We start from the raw sequence: 5,765 nt of genomic DNA, 5'->3' as shown, positions 1-5,765 counted from the left end.
CAGGCGAGGCACACACTTGCACCGACTCCCAACCCCTCTCTGGGCCTTTGCCCGGCACTTATCTTTCCGAGAGCCGGGGATGCGAAGCCATCTTTCATGCACAGGAGGGGCACCTGGCTGGCTCAGAGGTCCTCCCATCGTCAGACTACCGGCAGTCAACTGCGAGAAAGAAAACCAGACACCGTATCTCAGTAGTGTGGCACGTGGGCCCAGACCCCATGAGCCCTCGACTCACTCTCCACCAGGCAGGTCCTCGGGTCGCTGGCTCTCACCGGACTCGGACACTCTGGCTGCCATCTTCTGGGATACCTGAGTGAGCCAGAGACAAAGTTAGATGGCATCTCTAAAGCTGCAGGGGATCCCCGCTCCTCCTGCTGCCTCCCCAACTCACCTCCAAGGCTCCTCTCTCTTCAGCTGCTCCCAAGACCGCCCCTGCAAATGAAAGGGGCAAACGCTCAAACACTCAGCTCTCCAACATTTAGGAATTGCTCACAACGAAAGCCAAAAACCTCCAAACCCCGGACACTCTTTGCTACTCTACCTAGCCGGGACTCTACACACCCCAGCAGGGCATCGCAAGACCATCCCGCTCACAGACTGCACAGCCATCGGCTCGACTCTCTAAGGGAACTGACATGCTGACCTGAGACTCGGAGCCAGATTCCATCTCGCCACTGATGCGCGGAGCAGGGCAGAGCAGGTCCAGGCTGACCCCGAGTGAGACACCACACACACCACGTGACACAAAACGGGGACCAGACAAAGGACGGGACACAGACCGCAACTGCTCTGCCCGGCACACGTGAATCCAAGGCTCAAAAGTAAGCCCTTCCTTGCAGGCGCCCAAATAGCCTGTCACAGGATACGCCTTGCACCGGACTCATTTCAAAAATCCCTCCAGGCGAGGCACACACTTGCACCGACTCCCAACCCCTCTCTGGGCCTTTGCCCGGCACTTATCTTTCCGAGAGCCGGGGATGCGAAGCCATCTTTCATGCACAGGAGGGGCACCTGGCTGGCTCAGAGGTCCTCCCATCGTCAGACTACCGGCAGTCAACTGCGAGAAAGAAAACCAGACACCGTATCTCAGTAGTGTGGCACGTGGGCCCAGACCCCATGAGCCCTCGACTCACTCTCCACCAGGCAGGTCCTCGGGTCGCTGGCTCTCACCGGACTCGGACACTCTGGCTGCCATCTTCTGGGATACCTGAGTGAGCCAGAGACAAAGTTAGATGGCATCTCTAAAGCTGCAGGGGATCCCCGCTCCTCCTGCTGCCTCCCCAACTCACCTCCAAGGCTCCTCTCTCTTCAGCTGCTCCCAAGACCGCCCCTGCAAATGAAAGGGGCAAACGCTCAAACACTCAGCTCTCCAACATTTAGGAATTGCTCACAACGAAAGCCAAAAACCTCCAAACCCCGGACACTCTTTGCTACTCTACCTAGCCGGGACTCTACACACCCCAGCAGGGCATCGCAAGACCATCCTGCTCACAGACTGCACAGCCATCGGCTCGACTCTCTAAGGGAACTGACATGCTGACCTGAGACTCGGAGCCAGATTCCATCTCGCCACTGATGCGCGGAGCAGGGCAGAGCAGGTCCAGGCTGACCCCGAGTGAGACACCACACACACCACGTGACACAAAACGGGGACCAGACAAAGGACGGGACACAGACCGCAACTGCTCTGCCCGGCACACGTGAATCCAAGGCTCAAAAGTAAGCCCTTCCTTGCAGGCGCCCAAATAGCCTGTCACAGGATACGCCTTGCACCGGACTCATTTCAAAAATCCCTCCAGGCGAGGCACACACTTGCACCGACTCCCAACCCCTCTCTGGGCCTTTGCCCGGCACTTATCTTTCCGAGAGCCGGGGATGCGAAGCCATCTTTCATGCACAGGAGGGGCACCTGGCTGGCTCAGAGGTCCTCCCATCGTCAGACTACCGGCAGTCAACTGCGAGAAAGAAAACCAGACACCGTATCTCAGTAGTGTGGCACGTGGGCCCAGACCCCATGAGCCCTCGACTCACTCTCCACCAGGCAGGTCCTCGGGTCGCTGGCTCTCACCGGACTCGGACACTCTGGCTGCCATCTTCTGGGATACCTGAGTGAGCCAGAGACAAAGTTAGATGGCATCTCTAAAGCTGCAGGGGATCCCCGCTCCTCCTGCTGCCTCCCCAACTCACCTCCAAGGCTCCTCTCTCTTCAGCTGCTCCCAAGACCGCCCCTGCAAATGAAAGGGGCAAACGCTCAAACACTCAGCTCTCCAACATTTAGGAATTGCTCACAACGAAAGCCAAAAACCTCCAAACCCCGGACACTCTTTGCCACTCTACCTAGCCGGGACTCTACACACCCCAGCAGGGCATCGCAAGACCATCCTGCTCACAGACTGCACAGCCATCGGCTCGACTCTCTAAGGGAACTGACATGCTGACCTGAGACTCGGAGCCAGATTCCATCTCGCCACTGATGCACGGAGCAGGGCAGAGCAGGTCCAGGCTGACCCCGAGTGAGACACCACACACACCACGTGACACAAAACGGGGACCAGACAAAGGACGGGACACAGACCGCAACTGCTCTGCCCGGCACACGTGAATCCAAGGCTCAAAAGTAAGCCCTTCCTTGCAGGCGCCCAAATAGCCTGTCACAGGATACGCCTTGCACCGGACTCATTTCAAAAATCCCTCCAGGCGAGGCACACACTTGCACCGACTCCCAACCCCTCTCTGGGCCTTTGCCCGGCACTTATCTTTCCGAGAGCCGGGGATGCGAAGCCATCTTTCATGCACAGGAGGGGCACCTGGCTGGCTCAGAGGTCCTCCCATCGTCAGACTACCGGCAGTCAACTGCGAGAAAGAAAACCAGACACCGTATCTCAGTAGTGTGGCACGTGGGCCCAGACCCCATGAGCCCTCGACTCACTCTCCACCAGGCAGGTCCTCGGGTCGCTGGCTCTCACCGGACTCGGACACTCTGGCTGCCATCTTCTGGGATACCTGAGTGAGCCAGAGACAAAGTTAGATGGCATCTCTAAAGCTGCAGGGGATCCCCGCTCCTCCTGCTGCCTCCCCAACTCACCTCCAAGGCTCCTCTCTCTTCAGCTGCTCCCAAGACCGCCCCTGCAAATGAAAGGGGCAAACGCTCAAACACTCAGCTCTCCAACATTTAGGAATTGCTCACAACGAAAGCCAAAAACCTCCAAACCCCGGACACTCTTTGCCACTCTACCTAGCCGGGACTCTACACACCCCAGCAGGGCATCGCAAGACCATCCCGCTCACAGACTGCACAGCCATCGGCTCGACTCTCTAAGGGAACTGACATGCTGACCTGAGACTCGGAGCCAGATTCCATCTCGCCACTGATGCGCGGAGCAGGGCAGAGCAGGTCCAGGCTGACCCCGAGTGAGACACCACACACACCACGTGACACAAAACGGGGACCAGACAAAGGACGGGACACAGACCGCAACTGCTCTGCCCGGCACACGTGAATCCAAGGCTCAAAAGTAAGCCCTTCCTTGCAGGCGCCCAAATAGCCTGTCACAGGATACGCCTTGCACCGGACTCATTTCAAAAATCCCTCCAGGCGAGGCACACACTTGCACCGACTCCCAACCCCTCTCTGGGCCTTTGCCCGGCACTTATCTTTCCGAGAGCCGGGGATGCGAAGCCATCTTTCATGCACAGGAGGGGCACCTGGGCTGGCTCAGAGGTCCTCCCATCGTCAGACTACCGGCAGTCAACTGCGAGAAAGAAAACCAGACACCGTATCTCAGTAGTGTGGCACGTGGGCCCAGACCCCATGAGCCCTCGACTCACTCTCCACCAGGCAGGTCCTCGGGTCGCTGGCTCTCACCGGACTCGGACACTCTGGCTGCCATCTTCTGGGATACCTGAGTGAGCCAGAGACAAAGTTAGATGGCATCTCTAAAGCTGCAGGGGATCCCCGCTCCTCCTGCTGCCTCCCCAACTCACCTCCAAGGCTCCTCTCTCTTCAGCTGCTCCCAAGACCGCCCCTGCAAATGAAAGGGGCAAACGCTCAAACACTCAGCTCTCCAACATTTAGGAATTGCTCACAACGAAAGCCAAAAACCTCCAAACCCCGGACACTCTTTGCTACTCTACCTAGCCGGGACTCTACACACCCCAGCAGGGCATCGCAAGACCATCCCGCTCACAGACTGCACAGCCATCGGCTCGACTCTCTAAGGGAACTGACATGCTGACCTGAGACTCGGAGCCAGATTCCATCTCGCCACTGATGCACGGAGCAGGGCAGAGCAGGTCCAGGCTGACCCCGAGTGAGACACCACACACACCACGTGACACAAAACGGGGACCAGACAAAGGACGGGACACAGACCGCAACTGCTCTGCCCGGCACACGTGAATCCAAGGATCAAAAGTAAGCCCTTCCTTGCAGGCGCCCAAATAGCCTGTCACAGGATACGCCTTGCACCGGACTCATTTCAAAAATCCCTCCAGGCGAGGCACACACTTGCACCGACTCCCAACCCCTCTCTGGGCCTTTGCCTGGCACTTATCTTTCCGAGAGCCGGGGATGCGAAGCCATCTTTCATGCACAGGAGGGGCACCTGGGCTGGCTCAGAGGTCCTCCCATCGTCAGACTACCGGCAGTCAACTGCGAGAAAGAAAACCAGACACCGTATCTCAGTAGTGTGGCACGTGGGCCCAGACCCCATGAGCCCTCGACTCACTCTCCACCAGGCAGGTCCTCGGGTCGCTGGCTCTCACCGGACTCGGACACTCTGGCTGCCATCTTCTGGGATACCTGAGTGAGCCAGAGACAAAGTTAGATGGCATCTCTAAAGCTGCAGGGGATCCCCGCTCCTCCTGCTGCCTCCCCAACTCACCTCCAAGGCTCCTCTCTCTTCAGCTGCTCCCAAGACCGCCCCTGCAAATGAAAGGGGCAAACGCTCAAACACTCAGCTCTCCAACATTTAGGAATTGCTCACAACGAAAGCCAAAAACCTCCAAACCCCGGACACTCTTTGCCACTCTACCTAGCCGGGACTCTACACACCCCAGCAGGGCATCGCAAGACCATCCTGCTCACAGACTGCACAGCCATCGGCTCGACTCTCTAAGGGAACTGACATGCTGACCTGAGACTCGGAGCCAGATTCCATCTCGCCACTGATGCACGGAGCAGGGCAGAGCAGGTCCAGGCTGACCCCGAGTGAGACACCACACACACCACGTGACACAAAACGGGGACCAGACAAAGGACGGGACACAGACCGCAACTGCTCTGCCCGGCACACGTGAATCCAAGGCTCAAAAGTAAGCCCTTCCTTGCAGGCGCCCAAATAGCCTGTCACAGGATACGCCTTGCACCGGACTCATTTCAAAAATCCCTCCAGGCGAGGCACACACTTGCACCGACTCCCAACCCCTCTCTGGGCCTTTGCCCGGCACTTATCTTTCCGAGAGCCGGGGATGCGAAGCCATCTTTCATGCACAGGAGGGGCACCTGGCTGGCTCAGAGGTCCTCCCATCGTCAGACTACCGGCAGTCAACTGCGAGAAAGAAAACCAGACACCGTATCTCAGTAGTGTGGCACGTGGGCCCAGACCCCATGAGCCCTCGACTCACTCTCCACCAGGCAGGTCCTCGGGTCGCTGGCTCTCACCGGACTCGGACACTCTGGCTGCCATCTTCTGGGATACCTGAGTGAGCCAGAGACAAAGTTAGATGGCATCTCTAAAGCTGCAGGGGATCCCCGCTCCTCCTGC

General features: G+C 58.2%; 1 long non-coding RNA gene across 1 annotated transcript; it reads right to left on the bottom strand.

Moving 5' to 3' along the window:
- Positions 1-257: 257 nt before the first annotated feature.
- LOC127481172 (uncharacterized) lies at positions 258-4,720 on the bottom strand. Its single transcript, XR_007908136.1, has 3 exons — positions 4,605-4,720; positions 2,338-2,807; positions 258-541 (listed from the first exon to the last, which is right to left on the bottom strand). It is a non-coding gene; the product is annotated as an uncharacterized LOC127481172 (long non-coding RNA).
- Positions 4,721-5,765: the final 1,045 nt, after the last annotated feature.

The sequence above is a fragment of the Manacus candei genome, unplaced genomic scaffold (genome assembly GCF_025592945.1).
Source record: "Manacus candei isolate 608988 ecotype Guabito, Panama unplaced genomic scaffold, ASM2559294v1 h1tg000077l, whole genome shotgun sequence".
NCBI classification, from domain to species: Eukaryota; Metazoa; Chordata; class Aves; order Passeriformes; family Pipridae; genus Manacus; species Manacus candei.
The sequence above is the reverse complement of the archived record's forward strand: the minus strand, read 5'-3'. Positions and strand labels throughout refer to the sequence as shown.